The sequence below is a fragment of the Copadichromis virginalis genome, linkage group LG13 (genome assembly GCF_057382275.1).
Source record: "Copadichromis virginalis isolate Kocher_CV1m ecotype Utaka linkage group LG13, C_Virginalis_male_GT1.1, whole genome shotgun sequence".
Lineage (NCBI taxonomy): Eukaryota > Metazoa > Chordata > Actinopteri > Cichliformes > Cichlidae > Copadichromis > Copadichromis virginalis.
The window spans coordinates 5,186,013-5,208,459 of record NC_140630.1 but is presented as its reverse complement, the minus strand read 5'-3'; the positions used below and the strand labels follow the sequence as shown (position 1 = coordinate 5,208,459).

Below are 22,447 nucleotides of genomic sequence, written 5' to 3'. Positions count from 1 at the left end.
CAAGACAAGCTCATGGAGTTTAATGCATAGACACTGATTAAACCTGGCTAAGAACACAAACATATGCAATAAAGAACAGCTTGCTATTTTGTATGAATGATACAATGGTGTGAATGTTTAATAAAATGCATTTGAGTTTGTAATTGAGGAATATAAGAAGCCATATGACAAAGGGAGTTATGAAAACAAAAAGTGATTAAAGTAGTTTTAAAAGAGTGACTTAGGAGTGCTCTCTCGTACTGAGTGATCAAAACCAGTGATCACTGTAGAAAGAAATAAAATAATTTAATGAGTTGGTGATGTTTAAACATATGTTTCTGTTGTTACAGCTTTTTGAGAGATGACTCAGTATGCAAATTAGTTGGAGTGAGTGGTGACGAAGGAACTTCCTGTGTGTGTGTGTGACTGAGGAAGTGACTTTCAGAGGAGGAAGCATGGCAGACAAGAGAAGTACAGATTTGGGTAGGAAATAGTTTATAGTTTAGTGATTATACGTTGTCATAAGGGGGTTTTATGCTGAATTTAAGTATGTTAAAGGGGGTGATTTTTGTGTGCAAATTGTGTGGTTTTAATGAGACTTTCGGTGTATTGAGGAGGTGAAATTATGTGGTGGCAAGACTTGTGTGTTTAAGGTTGTTGTGGTGATGGGTTGAGTTTGTCAGTTAGGTTTGGGTTGGTGTTTTTGTTTTTAATAGAGGGAGTTTTAGGAAACATGGACATGTCTAAAAAATTGGGCCCATTATTTTGTAACAGTGCACTTAAAGAAAACCTGTCAGGTGATTTTGTTTTGTTTTTATGAGCTGACAATCAGCTCTATTTTTTCATTTCTGTTCTAAGCAGGCCTGAAACAGTGAATAACGGCGCTGAAAATTCTCGGGAAGAGCAAATATAAGGGGGCTTTCCAGATTTCTATTGGCTGAGGAGAAAGCTACCTGGGGACTATTCAGGTCGTAAGTCCCTGTAAAAAGGATTTTATGCGAGTCAATCCAGTCCAAAAGCATAAAGAAATATTTTCCTATGGAAAATATAAAATGACTGAGCTCATTTTGCTGAGGGTGGAGAATCTGACGCGAGAAGCTCCACTATCAGCAAAGATATGGAGTAAATGTGTGAGTGAATGTGAGGATGAGTAAATGTGGACAAACAATTTGCTTTTACCAGAGAAAATTTCTGTTTTGTTTTGTTGACTGGGGTTAGATTATGGGATTATAGTATATTGTTGGGAGAATGCCAAATGCTAAAGGGGAAATATTTTTTGATGTAACTCAGTTACCATTAATTGAAGAAACACATGACTGATAACTGTTCTGTTTTAAGTTTATTTTTATGACATAGATTGGATCATGAGTGGGGAAAACTGAGCATTTTTAAGTTTTGTATAGTATCTTGACACATGAAATGTATCAAGATAAAGGGGGGTTTAGGGTTTAATAATCTAATTGTTTAATAATTTAGGATCATTTCAGGACCTTTTGGGTTTTTGATCATTTGGATATGGTAAAATTGAAACTGTTATTTTTAAGTTAAGGTTAAAGGATTAAAGTGAACTTGTCACGGTTTGCGGGCCAAGCCGTGTGGAGTTGTAGAAAAGGACCCAAAAGGCGGCAGCTCTGGTGCAGGTGAATATTTATTTACAACGGTGGGCACAAAACAGAACTGGTGGAAAAACAAGAAACCGGAAACCTAAATTGGGTAAGCTAATAACACAAACTAGAAACGAGGATGCAGGGAGGTCCGGGGAAATACACAAGAGACGCAGGGAGACCGAGGGGAAACAATACAGACGAACCAGGAACTACAATATCAGAAGACACAACTTAAATACACCCAGAGAGCACGGGGAGAACACAGACATAACAGGCTGGGGGAAACATGGAATAAACACAAAGAGAGACGAGCGCTCATAAATAGACAGAGGGGCACAAGGGGGTAAGAGTCACAAAGGGAAAAAACACTTAGGGAACACCACAACAGGACACCTAAGAAAACCTGGCCTAAATAAGGAGCGAAAATAAAAGGAACCAAGAATACTGGGCCAACATGGCCCAGGACCATGACAGAACTGAATCCTGTTTAAAAGATACAATGTCGGTTTCTCAAAGCTGTGAATAAATCCTTTGGGGAAAATTAGTGAGGGTTGAAGGAGGAGAACAGGTTTGAGTTCTTTTTGATTTCTAGAAGTAGTGGTTATAATGTAGGCTTACACATACAGATATTACATAGGAGGTATTTTTAGGATAAAGGGGGAGCTTATAAATAGAAATGATTTTTATACATATTGCATTTTGTGCTTTTAAAGGAGTTGTGGCTCAAATTTGTCTCTGGACGGTCACGAGCCTTTGGCTAGCGCTATGATTAGCCAATCTACTGTGAGGATAATATGAGTTCATGAAGGATTGCACACGCTTACAGACACAGAGTTAAGAAACACACATGACAGTATTGATTCCAGGCAAAAGGCCTTAAATTCATTTAGTTTTTAACTGAACTTAAAGAAGGACCAAAGAGGAAGGAAAGCATATATTTTGGTTAAGTCTGATAAACTAGAATTAGGAGGTATTGTTACATTAAAGGAGCAAAATGAAATAAAAAGGCTATACCAAAACGGGTTATAACATAGGAAATGTGAGGTTTTAAAATGAAGTTAACACACAGGAGTTGTTTCAAGGCAGCATTTAGCTATGATGAAATGTATACAGGAGTAATTGCTTATATGCTTAAACTTAATTGATTAGAATGGTTGTTTTCTTTTGGATCTTTTAGAGTAGAGGAACTTGCAGCAGCGACAATTTGTGCACAGGATGTTGATGATCAGATAAGGGAAAAATAGAGCGAGCAACCGGACGTAAAAGCAGGGCTTAAAGAGTTTAAAGGGATGAGTAACGTTGAAGAGTATACATAAATAAAAGTGAATAAGTTAAGAAGATAATTAGGATCAGGCTTTTGATTAAAGAGTCCCAGATAGGATAAGTTAGGGAGGTGCAGGAAAAGGTGTTTTGTTTCCTTTACAGAAGATCTCGGCGACCACAGGAGGGGCGAGGATCCTGGAGATCTCGAGGTCCGAGACCACCAGAGAGGGTCTGAGCGAGGACACAATGTATTGCGACCTCTGGTGTTCCAGAGGTCGAGAGAGGGAGTGTGGAGAAGGGAAATTATTTTACTGCTATTGTTAAATAATTGTCATCAGTACCATTGCATTAATAATATAATCTGGAGTTTATATTGCATTCAGATGTTGAAACAGTGTGTGTCTTTCAGAAAGACTAAGTTGCAGGCTGACAGGAAGTTGCAGGTTTGCAGAGTGTGCCTTTTGCAGAACTGAAACCGAAAGCAGAGTCTAAGTGCAGGTTATTTTGAGGAGCATTTGAGGACGAGACACAGACAGTTAAGAGGTGACACAAAGAGCATGTGAGGTCAACACATACACACACATTAGTTAGATTTATTTAGAGGAGAGAACGGAAAGTACCAAGCCATGAAAATAGAAGATGATTTTCTAGGTGAAAAGTCATTCTGGTGTTGATCTGATCTATGTATAAAATGTACCGGTGACGCATGAAGGGGCGTCAGTAAACAAACCCTGATGCTATAAAATATCTGTTCATGCTTTGATTAAGTCGAGGACTACTGGCTGTCTGCGTACAGAGTGTCTTCCCACACGTGTGTTCATTAAAATCATTGTTTGACCAAGATCCTCTGGACCAAGAGTGGTTTGTACTCTCCCTCCTCAATTGTGAACCTTAACAGTTTAAAAAAATGGTTTGTGAAATGTGAAGTATCGGCAAATGTATAGTAATGTGTATATAGTGAAGTATAAAAGCAGTATTGCATTGAAACTAATTTCATATGTTAACCCATTTTCTAGAAATAAAAGTCCAGAGCAACACTTTGGCTTGGTTTTAGTATTGAAAAAAATCACCTCCCAAAAAATAGATTGTCTGAAGATTGCACTTGCACTAGAAAACCAATTTAACAGAACAATTTCATGTCTCATTTTGTTTTGTGCTTTTGACATAGGCTCACTGCCGTACATCCCTCTGCTCAAGCTGGCCTCCTCTCAGTCCTCTGGCCTTTGCTCTGTCTGCTTCACTTTCTTTTTAAAGCTCCTGAACTCCACTCTACTTATCTCCCAAGTCATTTTACTTTCGGTGATTTTGTAATCAGCTCCTCATCATGACTGTCTGCAGCTTACTTCTAATAGGTTTTCCTGTGGCTAATATCAGCTCCTTGTCTCTGTATGCTATTAGCCTCTTTAATGAAAGCATGACCCCTATCTGTGGCCCTGCCTCAGTCTTCCTCTCAGCCCATCCAGAGCTTTAGACGTCGCAACAGTGAAGTGATGGAAAATGTCACTTCTTGTCCATATTCAATTTGATCTTAGCTATTATGGCTCTGTGGGGCTCAAACACAGCTAAGGCTACAGCTCGAGGCTGAAAAGGGAGTTTGTTGGTTCTTTGTGATATTTGTCCACATGATGGGATCATTGAGGAAGCTCAACATAGCATGCAGAGCCCAGATTTTGATCTCAGCAGCTGTTTCTGAAGCCATGTTCTTGAAGTAGTTGTACAACAAAGACAGACAAAGGAGATATGAACAGCAGAGAAAGCGCTTCTCACAGTAAGACAAACCTTTCTCTGGTTTGAACTTCAGCAGGTTCTCGCGACAATGCCTGCATGCCTAAATGCATTGAGATGCATGCAATGTGATGTCATTTGTGTTCGCAAGCACTTGAAAAGATGTCCCTAATGAAGTGGATGAATGTGGTACGTTCAGTATAAATGTGGCTTATAGTGTAGAATGTTTGAAGTTGTTTCTTGGACTAGAACAGTAACTATACAAATGCAGTCCATACGAGGAGTGAGAAGAAAAATAGCAGAAACTCTGAATGAGAGGTACAGACAGAACAGTGTGTTATATTAAAGTACATTGATAGACAGCATGTTGGACCGGTTTTCTTTCCACCTTACTCATAGTAATAACTGTGATAAGTGTGATATATTAACAGTAAACAACGTCAAAAAAGCCAACACATTGCCAGCTGGGTAGCTTTAAGAATCTAATTTTATTCATAAAACACCATTTCACAACAACAATTTCTTTCAGGGTACCTGTTGTTATAAGGTAACCATCGCGTGTGAGCAGGATTTGCTGACAGTGAGGAAGAAGAACTCCCTTTGAACAGGAAGAGACCTCATGCAGAATAAGCAAAACGCAAGCTAACCAAACAAAAACAAAGGTTAATGCCAGGCACTTATATAAATAGCAAACTAGCTATTAATCAAATTATTGGTTTAAATATCCACAAGCTAACAGGCTGAAATACACAAAGTGTAAGCCCTGACGGTGGTGGCTTTACAAATCTACCAAGAGGCAGCATAGCTATATGAGCAGGACCTTGGCAAGTGTTAAAGACAGTAAGATATGTCTGGGAGCTGCTAACAACAGCAGCTGAGCTATGTTAGGTTGTGTCAGGGGGACAGGTTAGCAGTATGTTAAATGATCTCAACAGAAAGAATGAAGGACAACTTCTTAGCCGCCACATGCGCTGCTAAAGAGCAAGCTAAACTTTGTGAGGTTGTGATGTTTCCTTTTCTAAGGCTGGCAGTTTGTGTGATGTTACATAAATGATGTGTAGGCAGGAGAAGGTGAGAGAGCTTTTGTCGGTGTCAGATTCAAGAGTGTGAAGCTGCAACTGCTTCCTAGAATCTTTGCAGACCCAAAATCAAAAACTGAGTAAGTTTTTCTTTTTTGCTCAAATCTCCATAAGAGACCTATGGTCACATTCCCATCTGAGCAGTTTGCATTGAAATTGCACTGCTGTTAAATCAAAGAAAGAACAGTTATATCTGCTTGAAGCTCTTAAGGCACATTTTAACACTTCCTGGGAACCAGTAAGGTTTTATCCGAGTCAGGAAATTTTGCACACGTGATAAGACAAAGGCAGATTTTCTGCATATACACGAGTGCCCTGTTACTACTGAAGAGTCGTTTTTCCTCCCTTTAACAAAGAGGAAACGTTGAGTGGGCTATTGACATGAGAACAAACATGTTGGTTAGATTTTTATTCCGGTGGATCCTTGAATAATTGAACATACCTGCTTCAGTTTGGCTCAAGGGGTAACTAGAAGTGAAGGATATGTAACTCATTTCATTACTGGTACTAAAACTGACAAGCCAGATGATGCTGTAAAAGGACAGCACTGTCAACACAACCTCGACTTTTGGGATAATGTCATCTAAAAATGGGAGAGAGTGGGATTAATGTTGACAGTAAATCAAATATCAAGATAAAGGTATCGCTGTGAATATATTTTGAAGAACGCGTTCCAAAATTAGATAGCATGCAGTAAAAGTTGTTCCTGAAACTGTGCTCAGTTCAGACTTGAAGTCTGTAAAGCCATTTATTTGCTTGAAACCTGTCCTCCCAGCTGCATCATTACTTCCTTGTTCTTTCAGAGATGGAGTCAGGGGGACTTCAATAATTAATGACAAACTGTTCCTCAAAGTGCTGCTCTGGAACTTGGGTTCCACCCACATGACTTTATTACCAAATGTGGCCTACCCGCCACTTAAAAGAGCACAGCCAGCAGTGGTTATTCCAATAAATGTGTAGTCGAAACACGTTCCTGGGAATTACTCCTCTTCAACGCGTCGCTCCTGTGGGTCTCTCCAGGTTTAGGATTAGCCTTTATCCTTTGTTTTCCTGTTCCAAAGAAGATTTTGCTACATTGTACCAACTTTTTTCCCCTGCAGACCATTACTGAGCAGAGTTTATTTATTGTGTGCACTCAGGGACCCCCAAAAACCTCAGGGGCTGAGGGAGCTGAGACATTATCCAATGGATTCATTTGTTTTTGCTGTTGTTAAAATAAATAAATATAACTTCCTCCGTGTTGATTTGAACTTTCTAAAAGACAAATACATGGAGGCTCTTAATAAAGCAATCTTTCAGTGTCAGAGCTCCTCTGACACCCTGCATCCTCTCTCTCCCGACTCTTCCTGATCAGTGTGTCACACAGCTTCAATCCAGTTCCAGTCACTGATCTCCAGGAGACTTAACAGTGCTTGCCATAGATTTAAACTCTTTAAATATGGTAAAGGTTTCTGAAAAGTGTGTCTATGCATGCATCAGTGGTGCCAGTACATTGCACTCCCATTTGATGGACCTCATGCTTAATTAATCAATACAGCTGTCACAGGCTGGTATTTTTGTACTTCTGTCTGTTTTGCTCCATTTTATTTTAGAAAGCCACAGCGTTTGTGAGCACTGCCAAAATGTGTGTGACGTGCAGCTAAAGCTGAAGCTGCTGACATGCTTCTTTCAGAAAACTTCCTCAGTAGACAGCGATGGCACAACAGTCTAACACTGTTAGACTTGTAAATGTCAACATCCTGATTTAACGACTCGTGATACTTTAACCTACACCTTTTCTGATTTATATGTTCGATGTTACAAATTCTGTCATGACTAATGGAGAAAGCCTGATGGCAGATGGGCTTGTACCCATTCTCGCTTGGACGTCTTAGTCATTGGTAATCACGCTGTCATTCCTGCCACCCTTTTTCTTTTCTTTTTTAAAATTTAAACCCTCTCCTTTTCAACGTGCTACTATCTGGGGAGACCTAAGGAGGGTTTAGTCCCAGTGGAGCCTTACAATGAACTCTGTCTACTGATGGAGCTCTGCAATGGGAAAAAATGACAGGACAGAATATGGAGAGGTGATGTGGGAGAGAGTTTAACGATCTCTGTCTCAATGACTATGCCTGCTGTTACGTGTTCACTCGTCCTTGATACCAAGTGAGTTCAATCCATGTTTTATACCATTTGTATGTCCCCTAAACATTTTTTTCTGCATGGTCTCATCATAAATGTCATGCCACTGACTGAATAAGCTGGCTGTAAGCATTGCTACAATATGAGTAACCGTAATGTAAAAGAATAATATTTCTGAAATGTTAAATGTTGTGAGCGTTTCATGTGTGCAGCTCTGCTGTGGCTCTAAAAATGAATTCCAATGTATGTTGTTCCATGACCAGGAAATGCTTATTATACCCTCGATATACTCGCTCTAAAGAACATCAGGCAGTTAAAACACTAATGTTAATATACATGCATTCCAGAAATGTTGATATGAAATGTATTTTATGGTTGACAAACATCTGAATTATTATTTTTTTTAACATAGCACTAAAATGTTGAATCCTTTACTTCAGTTTGTTTTGCATCAGATCACAACAAAAGCAACAGGACAGAAACGATAAAGAGTGACACTGACACAGCAGGTGGTCTTCATGTTTGTGTCCCCGAGAAACAAAAGTGAATTTGCTCTAACTCATCCCTTTTTCTCACCACCCACGTCAGAATGCACACCTTCCTTCATCCTCCTGCAATCCTGCCTTTCATCTTTTCCACTTTTTCTTCCTCCTTCCCTGCTGATCCTCATATGGTGCACTAATAATCAGCTCAGTAAATCAATATCCAAACCAATAACCATTACCTCAAATTAGAACTGCTTGCTCTAGTGAAGGAAAGCAGCTGACACCTTTGTAAAAGCACCCATCATTAGTGTCCATCGACCTGACCGAGCCACACAGAACCTGCGGGACGACTCGCACAGCATGAGGCAAAAACAAAAGAAAGGAGGAGAGAAAAGGGAAGACAGAGACTGACTGCTAGAGAAAGAAAACCCAAAGTTGTTTCCAGTAAATAAATCTCAGCCACAGATAAATTCACTCTGCCAGAATTTATCCTCCTTTAACAGATGGGATTTGGTTCGCTGCTTCTGTGGCAGAATTACTCTGTGTGTGCTCGTTTTGAGGCAGAGTGGGATTGGAGGATACATAAAATGGCAGCCTCCCTGTATCCCTCCTTCCATCTCTTTTCACTCCTCCTCGATCTGCTGGAAGCATCGATGTGGGTCACATGTAAATCAGTGCAGTGGGTCGAGCTGGTGTTACGGGATCCCCCAACTGAGACATCATACATCATCTCAGCTTGCTTATTGTAAGGCAGGCGCTCACACTGTTGGTTTATAGATCACTTATGTAAGCGAGGTGTTGGGGCGGTTTTTATTTATTTATTAATTTTGGGCTGGTGTTCACTCACTGGCCCACAGATGGCAGTGTGGGATAAACTATTTCAGCTGGCAGTGCTGGTCATCACTGTCCACTCACCTGCTACCCTGAATCAGAAGAACAGGTAGATTCAGGTAAACATGCCAAACACACAAACACAAAAACACTATATCACTCTCACTGTGTGTGCTCTCTCACCAGGTGTGAATGATGAATCTTATAGAAAAAAAAAATACTACAGACAAATGGTTGAATTGAGTTGGTGGGGAATTAATGAAAAAAAACAGGTAAAACCAGAACAAAAGGTTCCTGCTTCACATGTTACAGAACCAGTAAAACACTGCTAAATCTCAAGTTTAGCAGTTAGTTAATCATAGTCTAGATGATCGTGTCTGCTGCTGTTAGCAGTGACTGTCAGACCATCTTCACTCCCTAAATTTATGTTGCTTTGCTTTTCACATCACCTTTAAAGCACGTGCTCTTGTCACAGCCTCCTATTCTGCTACTGAGAACTGTCATTCTCACTCATGGGTTAAATAGGCCTGTAAACACCACTGAAAAATAAAGCATTTACATTACTTTTCCAGTTTTTCTTTTTGCACCACAAATGATAAAATGGCAATAAATAGCACAACGTTTTTTATTTCCCTAAACTCCAGTCATAGGACTGTAAAAACAGATCAAATTAAATAAAAAAAACAAAAAACAAAAACATAATTGGAATACATTATTGAGACCATCAGCCTGGTGATTTTGGAGGTTAACTCTCTGGGAAAAGTAAATGGTAATGTTCATTAACAAACTGGTAACAACAAAGTTCAGCTGATCATCAGAAGATATTAAATTGATCCACAATCTCTGATTCATCAGCAAGATGATCGACTGAGGATTGTCGTGTAGGCTGCTAGAATGTCCACAACAAATTACATGAAATCTTGCTAGTAGATATCCAGATATGGTGGAACTAACCTATCACTCAAGCTTATTTCAACATATTTTAGTTTAAGTAATCTGAGAAGAAACTACACTTTTGTACATCCTTCAGATTCTGTTGTTGGGTTACATGCACTTATGTCAATTAGATGTGTTTTTAGAGGCAGGTTGCTACTATTAGCTAGTCTACTGTTTCAGATTTGAATTAACATCCCTTCAAATTTTGGATTAATCTATCCTGCAACAATCAACAAGAACTGGCTAAACTGCCTTGCAACCCCATTCAATGACTGTCCTCTAAGCCTTCAGCATAAGACATTGGATTGGACTGCTTAGATCAAAAGTTTAAGATGTGCGATAAGTGTGATATGAAATACATTCTAATGTGTACAGGTGATTCCTGCAGGTTTCAGATTATGATGCAGAACTGCTTTTGAACTATAATCTTATGTCTTGACTGTATGTTATGTGTTTTTTAGCATCTTAGTGATTGATGGTCATTTTCCTTTAAGGGTATACACTAGGGCTGGTTTCGATGTTCTCTTCCTCCCTGGCCACACACCGCCCTTAATGATCCAGGCCCAAGTGTGCATCACTTTGTCTCAGCATTTGTCTCTTTTGAAAAGCACTCTTGCAGATCACAGGTTTAATGATTTTATGTATTCTTGGGCTTAATTGGGGAAGGAGAGACAAACATTCTTCACACAAATTGGTTCATTTCTAAAAGCAGTTTTTATGGAGGCAGCTGTGGTTGAGGAAGCACTGAAGACCTATAGTATTCACACTATATGCGTACCTTGCCCAAGTACAACGAAACATGCCTAGGCCTGCATTTTTAAGCAGGCCACAGTTTGCAGCAATCACATTATTCAAACTAACTGAACTCTGGGGATCAAATGCATCTGGGCACAGTACGAATCATGTGAGCACACCCCAACTGTTTGTCTTGATGATGTTGGAGACCGCTGGTGTTAGCAGTGACTGTCAGGCCCTAACTTTAAAGCATGCGCCCTTGTCACAGCCACATCTTCAGTAAGTGAGAGTTCTGACTCCAAAGGTTAAACAGGCGTGCACACACCACAGAAAAGTGAAGCAGCGGTTAGTACTGTTCCTCACGATAAGAATGCTCTCAGCTCAAACAGCATGCTTGTTAGGTTAAATGGTGATTCTAATCTAGTCACATCTGAGAAGGCAGTGGGGAATAGCTGTATATCCTGCTTCTCACCAATAGCCTTCCACCAACTATGAACCTGAACAGCAGGTAAGTAGGAGACAAATATGATGTGATTCAACTCATGGCTAAAGCTGTTGCTGATTCATTTGAACATTTAAATTTAAGTAGTCAGAAACTTGACTCGCTGCTTATGTTACACACGTATGATTGCACTTTTTTGGGAGTAGGCTGTATTTTCAATTTTTTCCCCCTGATTTTCCACATTCTGCTTACTCTCGTTTTACAGCCTGCCAGTATTGCGGTAAAAATGTGAATGACGGTGAGTTACACACTTTGTGCCATAGTTATTTTAAAAGATTCAGTGAAAATAAAATCAAACATTGTTAACATGCACAATGCAAAACATTCACAATCAGGCAATGCACAGAGTAAATGTTACGATGAGAAAACTTTATTCTCCCATTTCAGGATTCATTTTTCTTGCCGTTCTTTATAACAGTGATTTAATACCAAATTTCACACTTGATTATTTCTAAGGCAGGGGAAAATGTGATTTGTTAAATAAGCCACTTTAGAAACAAAATACTGCAAATGAGCTAATTTTAAGGTGCATTAAAGATGTAAGAAGATATCCTTTATAATATCCCAGTTTCCCTCTGATTAGGCTGTAGGCTCAGATAAATGTGATTTCACTTCTCCAAGGTGAAATAAAACTGATTTAAAGAGGATACATGATGAAAGTATTGATAGCAGATCTTATTGTCGGTGCCCCAACGTACCATGTAATTCTTTGGCACCACTTTTCCGTCTGTATCAGGTTTTGATGAAATCAATGACTCCCAACAATTTGCACCTGCAGATAACACTGAACCGTATCAACGTGACAAAACCCATTAATTAACATTTTCTGCAATTACTTGGAAACTTGCAAAGTGGCAAAGCAGACTTTACTTGGTCAAACATTGTAAATACAAGTGTTGACAAAGAAGACAGACAGAGACAGGCTTTGGGCTTTGGCAGGCAAGCTAAAGCAAAAGAACACACAGGCTGACGGGGAGGACAGAAATAGAGGGAGAAACTTTAATCTGGCAAAGGGGCGAGAGCTGGTTGGTAGGTATATATACTGGGCAGATGACTAAACAGGAGCAGCTGTGTAAAGAGGAGGCTGACCAGTATGAAAGTGGTATGACTCATTTTGCTGAAGCTTCAGGGCTGAAAGACATGGTTCCTTGAAACAGTGTTCAACAGGCTTTGGGGTAAATTTCCTCTTTGTGAAAAGCTTGTATAACAAAAGAGGGTGTTTAACACACCACTGTTTCTGTTTAAATCATCACTTTCAGCACAGCCCAGGTGACAGAGAAACAAAGGACAACTGGTGGGCAGGTGCAGAATGGCAAAATCTGAAGTGATTGGATCCCACTGGGCACAGCTGTGTTACATTAAAGATCTGACGTATTTACCAGAGCTGATTGTCACCACTCAAGAAACTGCAGATTATTGGCAACAAATCTGTTAGAATCTGGTGGTTAAAATTCAACCATCCACACTCTGAGTCACGTTTATTCTTGAATAAAAGCTGCAAATGAATGAGACAGGACGTCAGACACAGGAATGGCATAGAGCCTCTAGCCAATTTTCAAAACAAAAGACCGTGTTTCGACTTATGGCTCTGCTGCTGAAACTCTCCCAGAGTGATGTGAAGCTATACGAGAAAGATGAAAGAAAATCTGAGATACAGTGTCATCAAAAGCTAATGTCTTAAATGAATATATGATAATTTAAAAAATGCATGTCTGCTTTCTTCCTGAGAGTGAGATGTGAAGATCATTGCAAAAATGAGGACGTGACCTGCTTAGTGTAGTCTAAAAGTATATTCTCAGACAGATGTTACTAGCTTAGCTGTGCCTAAGTACCCATTAACACAGATGACCCACAACAAGCTGACCTGTTGTGAGGAGCTCTTTTATCACGAGCTGTGGTGTAGCCAAAGGAAAGGCAACCTCAAGCTGACCAAACGAAATAAAAACTGCAAATTATTTCATTTAGGAAATAGGTTAAAACTGTGGTCAGAAGTAGAGTCGCAAAGCCAGGTCAACCAATATGCACTGACCTGTTTGCACAGATAGCAAATCTGCTTTTTCTTCCCATTTTCAAAGGGTATAAACCACAATTTATCCTATTGTATCTCTTTCCTTCCTTTCAACAGTTTTTTCCTCTTCTTTTCAGTGTAGTGCCAACCATTCATCTTAATTTAAGATGCTAAATTATAATGTTAAACATAACTCAAGTCTCTGTAATGGAAGGAACGACCCAGTTCCCCACTGATTGGCAGGCTACCAGTAACTTCAGCTCATCACATCTTCCCACCAACTGGCTTTTCTGTCCCCTGCCTGTCTCACAGCTAATTTTATTGATGGTGCCATCTTACACAAGACAGGAAAGTGAGTCACTTCGATTTTCTGCAGCAATCTTGTGCAATTTTTACACCTTTCTCTTCTCTTAGGGCAGTTAAAGTTAGCAGTTAGTATATCATAATTACAGGGAAATTGGCAATATTCAAGCAAAGGTTGAAAAAGGGTATTGAAATTGCTGTCAGCCGAGCTACACAAACCAGGCACAATCAATGAAAATACCAGGGACAGAGAGGCTTCTCTTGTTTGAACAGAAACTTTGGATGAATGGTGCTACCAAAAGAGGACAATCATTTCATAACATTGCCTTTTACTCAGTGCAGGTGGCTGCTCTGGATGAGTGATTTCTGAGAGGAAATGGAAAGCAAAGCATAAGTGGAGGTGAAGGTGGAAGTAGGAGAAATAAGAACTGGATGACAGTATCAGCAAAGTGAAATGCTTAAAGCCAAGCTTTACTTTACTTACGTGTCTTTCCCAGTGTGATTTGAAGGTTTCTTATACATTCGATCCAATAAATTGACTCTCAAATTCAAATTCAAATTTTATTTGTCACGTACACAGTCATACACAGTACGATATGTAGTGAAATGCTTGAACAACTACTCGTGACCTAAAGAAAACAAAAAAAGGAAAGGCTATTGTTATAACCTCAGGATAAAAATGCTCGGAAACTCAAGTGCTAGTTTTAGGACGTTTGCTGACCACTTTTAGAAACAACCACAGCTAGTCGCACACATACAGGAAACTGTCCCACACATAACATTCCGGCAGGGAGAACCCTGAAAAACCTCTGAAGGTTCCGGGGTTCAACGCCCCCAAACATACATTAACAACAACACTGTCTATAACACTTCCCCCCCCTTAAGCAAAAACCCACAACATAGCAATTATGCATAAGTACAAAAAGAGAGGGAGAATTCAACACCACATTATTTTAACAATTCAGTCTATCAGTGGGCTTGTGCTGCCTTTTTGACCTTCTCAGTCCTGCTGCTGGGTTCTCTAGGCTAGGAGCCTGCTGAGCTCCTGTGACCGGGTTCGGCTCAGGTGACTTAGATTGCTCCACCAGCCCTTCTGGTGATACTGAAGAACCAATCCCGATCTCAGGGGCTGCTGACACGACTTCCCCTTCGGGTGAACCACTCTGAGGCCCCACAATGTCCACAGCCCTGTCTCCACCATGTGCGTGCGAACCACTCTGAGCCCTCTTCTCAGCTCCATCCGTGCGGGCTCTCACATGATCCTTGTGCCTGCGAACTTGTCTGCCATCCAACAACTCCACCACAAAAGATACTGGCCCTGAACTGTGGTGAATGACGCCAGGCAGCCACCGTGAGCCACCCGTAAAGTTTTTGATATACACACGGTCTCCCTGCCTGAAAACACAGCCTCTGGCATGTAGATCATGTCTCACCTTCTGCCCACCTTGTGACTGGGCGACTCTGGCTCCCACATCTGGGCGAAGAAGGTCCAGATGAGATCTGGGCTTCCTCCCCATCAGCAACTCCGCTGGGGACAAGCTTGTGGTTGTATGAGGCGTGATGCGATACTGAAACAGGAAACGGCAGAGCCTCTTTTCTATGGAAAGACCTGGCATTTTTTTTAGACCGTCTTTCAGCGTCTTCACGGCGCGCTCCGCTAAGCCATTGGAGGCAGGGTGGTAGGGTGCTGTGCAGATATGTCGGATCCCATTTCTCTCCATAAATTCTTGGAAAACCCCACTTGTGAACGTGGGCCCATTGTCCGTGACCACTGCCTCTGGTAATCCATGTGTTGCAAAGATTCTCCGGAGTGTGTCTGCGACGACTGGGGCTGTGATGGTCGGCATTATGTGGGCATCCAGCCATTTTGAATGCGCATCCACCAACACCAGGAACATGTGGCCCAAAAAGGGGCCGGCAAAATCTAGATGAAGCCTGGACCATGGACGGCCAGGCCACTCCCATGGGTGGAGTGGGGCAGGTGGTGGCATTTTTTGGTTTGACTGACATTGAGAACAGGCTTTTACCTTGTCTTCCAAGGCACTGTCCATTCCCGGCCACCACACGAATGACCTTGCCAGACTTTTCATCCGAGAAATCCCTGGATGAGCCTCATGCAACACTTCAATGATCTGTGACCGACCTGGAGGCGGAATAATGACTCGGGAACCCCACAGGATGCAGCCATCTTGAACACTGAGCTCCTGCTGACGTTTGGCATACGGTTTGAGCTGATCTTGCTCCACTGTTGCTGGCCAGCCCTGCAACAGCCACTGTTTAACCCGAGATAACTCTGGATCCCGTTCAGTCCATGCTTTGATGTTTTTAGCACAGACCGGAGAGTTCGCCAGCTTGTCTAGCAAAAACACAGTTTCTGGGGGCAAGTTCGACTGGTCGGGGACTTCCGGGAGGGGGAGGCGGCTGAAAGCATCTGCATTCGCATTTTCAGGTCCCGCCTTATAAACAATGCGATACTGGTATGCCGACAGTGTTAATGCCCAGCGCTGAACCCGGGCTGAAGCCATGGGTGGGATGCCTTTTGTTTCACTAAAGAGACTCAGGAGGGGCTTATGGTCTGTAACAACAGTAAATGGGCGGCCATACAGGTACTGATGAAAACGTTTCACAGCAAAAACTATTGCTAAGCCTTCCTTCTCAAGCTGTGAATAGCCCTTTTCTGCTGCTGTGAGCGTGCGTGACGCATATCCGACCGGTTTCTCTTCCCCCTCTTCCATACGATGGGAAAGAACAGCTCCTATGCCATACGGGGAGGCATCACAGGACAGGACCACCTCCTTCTCCGGATCAAAATGCACCAGGAGTGGTGCCGATTGTAACAGTTCTTTTACCTGTCTGAAGGCCTTCTCCTGTGCTTGGGACCACCTCCACTGACTGTCTTTGTGCAGCAGCCCGTACAGGGGAGCAAGCATGCTGGAGAGGTCAGGCAAAAACTTCCCATAATAGTTCACTAAGCCCAAGAATGATCTTAGTTCAGCTACATTCTTTGGACTCGGGGCTTCTTTTACTGCCCTCACTTTCTCTTCCAGTGGGGACAGGCCCTGTGCAGAAATGCGATGACCCAGGTATGTCACGCTAGGGGCTTGGAAAACACACTTACTGCGCTTCAAACGCAACCCAGCTTCTGAGAGCTTCTTCAACACCTGCTCAAGGTTACGCAGATGCTCCTCTTCTGTTTTACCTGTAACTAAAATGTCATCCAAGTAAACAGCAACACCAGGAATGTTTTGCAGAAGATTGTCCATAGTGCGCTGAAAGATAGCCGGACTGGATGCAACGCCAAACACCAGGCGGTTGTACTTGAACAGCCCCTTGTGTGTGTTTATTGTCACATATTTTTTTGATTCCTCATCCAGCAGCAACTGCTGGTAAGCATGACTCATATCCAACTTTGTGAATGTCCGACCACCCGCCAGTGTGGCAAAAAGGTCATCCACTCGAGGCAGAGGGTAGGCGTCGAGCTGAGAGGCTTGGTTCACTGTCAGTTTGTAATCACCGCATATACGCACCCCTCCGTCCTCTTTCAACACTGGTACGATCGGGGCTGCCCAGTCCGAGAACTCTATTGGCTCAATGACCCCTATCTGTTGTAGTCTCTGCAACTCTGCTTCCACCTTGGCCTTCATGGCGTATGGTACAGTGCGTGGTTTGAAAAAGCGTGGCCGGGCAAAAGGGTCCACACACAGCTTCACAGTGGTGCCCCGGAGAGTGCCCAATTCATTCTTGAACACATCTGCATACTTTCCCAGTAACTCTGCTATTACCGTTACATACCTGATTTCCCTCCAGTTCAGGCGGATTTTCTGCAGAAGGTCACGACCCAGCAGACTAGGCCCCTCCCCTTTCACCACCAGCAGTGTTGCTGCAGCTTCTTGACCCTGATATGCTGCATGCACCTCTATAGCACCAAGCAGGGGAATGCATTCACCTGTGTACTGTCTAAGGCTTATCTCAGTCGCTTGGAGGGCTGGTGCCCCGCCCGAGTGCCACAAGCTGTGGTAGGTGGCTTGGCTGATCACCGAAGCTGAAGCCCCTGTATCCACCTCCATTCGTAGCTCCTTCCCATTTACCTGGATAGTGGCATAGATGGGCTCCGCACAGCACTTATTAAAGCCAACCAGATTAAACATGTTGAAAACACACTCATCCTCCTCAGGCGCCATGCCCTGCAGGTGATGAGTGTTTAGTTTGTGTTTTGTCTTCCATTCCTTCTTTGATTTCTCCTTAGTGCCCCTGCATTTCTTGGCTAAGTGCCCCTTTTTCTTGCAGTTATGGCAGGTACTGTCTTTGAAAACACAGTCCTTGGCAAAGTGTGCCCCCCCACACCGGTAACACTCCAAAAGCTCCCTCAGTTTGCCCCTCACACTCCGAGATACATGATGCACCTCGGTTGAGTGCATATTGTTGTTAGCTTTCCGAATGTCTTTAGTGTTATTAGCTGCCGTTTCTATTGCCTGAGCAATTTCCAAAGCTTTCTTAAAGTCCAGTGTGGGCTCCCCCAACAACCGACGCTGCATGCCATCATCATTTATACCACACACCAACCTGTCGCGGAGCATGTCATCCAGCACGCCTCCAAACTCACAGTGCTCTGATAGCTGTCTCAGCTCCGTCACATACGCAGCCACCGAAACTCCCGGCTTGCGTGAATGAGTGTGGAATTTGAACCGCTGAACAATCACGGAGGGTTTCGGGCAGTGATGATTTTGCACCAACGTCACCAGTTCTTTGAAACTGAAGTCCCCGGGCTTCCGAGGCGTCGTCAGGTTACGTATCAACTTGTAGGTCCTCGGTCCACACGCACTGAGAAAAACTGACCTTTTTTTTTCTTCGTCCGAAATGTCGTTTGCCAAGAAAAAGTGTTCAAGCCTCTCGACATATTCAATCCAGTCGCCGTCTCCCTCGGCAAACTCCGTGAGCGATCCGATCGTAGCCATAGATGCGAAGTGGTAGTCCGACTGCAAAATCCGTAGCAAAAACTCAAAACTGTCCGCGTTCGGCTTTTATCCTCGTCGCCAAAAAGGTGTTATAACCTCAGGATAAAAATGCTCGGAAACTCAAGTGCTAGTTTTAGGACGTTTACTGACCACTTTTAGAAACAACCACAGCTAGTCGCACACATACAGGAAACTGTCCCACACATAACATTCCGGCAGGGAGAACCCTGAAAAACCTCTGAAGGTTCCGGGGTTCAACGCCCCCAAACATACATTAACAACAACACTGTCTATAACAGCTATGAATAAGATAGGAAATAAATATGCAAAATTAATGAAGGGTAAATTTAACTGGGAAGAATAAGATAAAATATATAAATTAAAGTTGAAAATAAAATAACTGTACAACAAAATACACAATACACAATATAGAACTATATAAGAATGTATGAAGAAATCTAAATATAAATAAATATATACACAATAACAGCAGCTGTACAAGTATTAACTGGAAATGAAGAATATAGTGACCAGTGTTGTGCAAAAACAATGTCCAGAAAGTCCAGTGTGTGTGTAAGAACCATATGTGTGGGTCAGTACTGTGTGGTGGTGTGATTGAGAGACCGTATCGCCTGCGGGAAGAAGCTCCTCCTCAGTCTCTCTGTGTTGGTCTTCAGGGAGCGGAATCGCTTTCCTGACCTCAACAGAGAGAACAGTCTGTTGTTGGGATGGCTGAGGTCCTTCACGATCTTCCTGGCCTTGGTCCAGCACCGCCTGCTGTAGATTGAGTGCAGGTCAGGGAGCACGGAGCGGATGGTGCGCTCAGCTGACCGCACAACCCTCTGTAGAGCTCGTCTGTCCTGCATGGTGCTGTTCCCGAACCAGGTTAAGATGTTTCCCGCCAGGATGCTCTCTATGGTGCACGAGTAAAAGTTCCTGAGCACCTTGGAGGGCAGTTGGAAGTCTCTCAAGCGTCTGAGGTGGTAGAGACGCTGTCGGGCCTTTTTCACCACGGTGTTGATGTGACAGGACCATGACAGGTCCTGCGTGATGTGAACTCCGAGGTATTTGAAGCTGTCCACTCTCTCCACTGGGCACTCGTTGATGACGGGGGTCTGGTAGTTCCTCTCCTGCTTAGTGCTGAAGTCCACTATCAGCTCCTTTGTCTTACTGATGTTTAGAAGGAGGTTGTTCCTCTGGCACCAGTTCTCCAGATTTGGGTCAAGAAGAACATAAAACTTTTTTGTATGCAGATGATATTTTACTGATTTCAACTAACCCAGAACAGGCCGTTCCTGCAATTTCCTCAATTATTGATTCTTTCTCTGTAATCTCTGGATACACTATAAATTGGTCTAAGTCTGAAGCTATGCCTATTTCTAAATTGTGTCCGCCTGTTATGAGGAGTTCATGGCATTTCAAGTGGAAGCCCGAGGGTCTGACTTATTTGGGGATTAAATTGACCCCTGGTTTAGACAACATAATGAAAGTAAATATTTCCCCAGTGATTCAAAACATCCGTTCGCTGTTGCAGAATTGGGTTAAAATAAATCTGTCCCTTTTGGGCAGAATTAATTTGGTGAAGATGATTATTGCCCCTAAACTTCAGTACTTTCTTCACATGTTACCGATAGCAGTCCCACATAATTTGCTAAAGCTTTATAATACATGTGTAGAGGGTTTTGTGTGGGCAGGTAAAAAGCCATTGTTCAATCGGTCTAAATTATATGCTGCTAAAGAGAGTGGTGGGTTGGCATTGTCTAAGATGGTCTGGTATCATTATGCTTTCTCCCTCTCTCAGTTAGTTAAGATACATAATTCCTCTACTGATAAGCCATCATGGGTTGGGATTGAGGAAAGTCTTGTGGCCCCTTCGTCTTTAGAGGCCTTCCTTACTCAGAAGGGAAGGCCAGTACCGTTTAAAGATCCAGTACTGTCTTTTATGCAAGAGACCTGGCTTAGAGCTCACCAATATACCAACAGCAGCCCTTATCTCACCGCTAGAGCCTCTATTTGGTATAATAAGAAAGTATTAATAGGTAAGAAACCGGTCTGGTGGGAGGCCTGGGCTAGGACAGGTATTAATCAGATGGGGGACCTATTTGGGCAGACTGGCATGAAATCGTTTGCAGAAATCAGACGAGAATTCAATTTGGATCCAAGGGAAATTTGGAGGTTTTTTCAAATAAGACATTGTATTAAAGCCATTTTGAAAAATAATCTAGACCCTCCATCTAGTGTTCAGAAGATGTTTGCAACCCCTGACAATAACAGAATCAGGGCATCTAAATTTTATGGGAGCTTCAGAGAGGCACACGCTCCCAGTTTGGGGGGACTGAGGCGGTGTTGGGAGAAAGATCTGGGTATCCAGATCTCAGAGGACAGTTGGAAGATGCTGATCTCATCATGGTATGTTTGCTCACCTGAAACACAGTCTCAACTTATCCAGTACAAGTTGCTTCACAGAAACTATTGGACACCCAGTAAATTAGTCAGGTTGAAGCTCGCAGATAAGGACATTTGTTGGAAATGTCAGCAGGAAGTCGGGACTCTAGTTCATATGTTGTATACATGTCGGAAAAATGATTATTTGTGGGATGGGATCATCAACTTGGTGAATGATATTTTTAAACTTAATCTTTCTAAATCTCCAGCTATATGCGTCCTGGGCCTACTACCTGACGATAACATTCTCTCAAAAAAACAGAGATTGTGGATGCGTCTGGCTTTTATAACTGGTTGCAGGGTAATTCTTAGGCATTGGAAGTCATCCAGCCCCTGTTCTTTCAAGGAATGGACCGAACAAATGTCTAGGATGGCATCATATGAACGGGTTATGTATAGAATGAAGGGAAGAGAAGATATTTTTGAGCAGGTCTGGGGCCCCTTTTTGCGGTACATTGACAATGTCTCTTAGACATTATGATAAATGTTCTCTTAGAGGGATATTTCATGTGTCATTGGTATTTTGGTTGTTGTCTTTTTTTTTTTTTTTTTTTTTTTTTTTTTTTGCACCAGGGGGTTTTACCCTTATTCGTTTTTGTTTTTGCTGATGTTTTCCAGGAGGCGGTGTATTATTTTGTTTCTCCTGGGTTTTATTTATTTTATTTATTTATTTATTTATGTAATTTTTTTTTTTTTTTTTTTTTTTGTTTGTTAGTGTGTTGTTTGTTTGCTTGTCTTAGTTTGTTTGTTTGTTTAGAAATGGACAGAGAACTGACAGTATGATTATTGCAGTTGTATATTTATTTATTAATGTTTCTGTCCATCCAAAAATATTAATAAAAAAAAAAAAAAAAAAAATATAACAGCTATGAATAAGATAGGAAATAAATATGCAAAATTAAAAAGGGTAAATTTAACTAGGAAGGAATAAAATATAAATTAAGGTTAAAAATGAAATAACTGTACAACACAAATTAGAATGAAGGGTAAATTTAACTGGGAAGAATAAGATAAAATATATAAATTAAAGTTGAAAATAAAATAACTGTACAACAAAATACACAATACACAATATAGAACTATATAAGAATGTATGAAGAAATCTAAATATAAATAAATATATACACAATAACAGCAGCTGTACAAGTATTAACTGGAAATGAAGAATATAGTGACCAGTGTTGTGCAAAAACAATGTCCAGAAAGTCCAGTGTGTGTGTAAGAACCATATGTGTGGGTCAGTACTGTGTGGTGGTGTGATTGAGAGACCGTATCGCCTGCGGGAAGAAGCTCCTCCTCAGTCTCTCTGTGTTGGTCTTCAGGGAGCGGAATCGCTTTCCTGACCTCAACAGAGAGAACAGTCTGTTGTTGGGATGGCTGAGGTCCTTCACGATCTTCCTGGCCTTGGTCCAGCACCGCCTGCTGTAGATTGAGTGCAGGTCAGGGAGCACGGAGCGGATGGTGCGCTCAGCT

General features: G+C 41.9%; 1 long non-coding RNA gene across 1 annotated transcript; it reads left to right on the top strand.

The window, feature by feature from the left end:
- The first annotated feature begins 209 nt into the window (after positions 1 to 209).
- Positions 210 to 3,692, top strand: LOC146695111 (uncharacterized). Its single transcript, XR_014923522.1, has 2 exons — positions 210 to 3,058; positions 3,090 to 3,692. It is a non-coding gene; the product is annotated as an uncharacterized LOC146695111 (long non-coding RNA).
- The last annotated feature ends 18,755 nt before the right edge of the window (positions 3,693 to 22,447 follow it).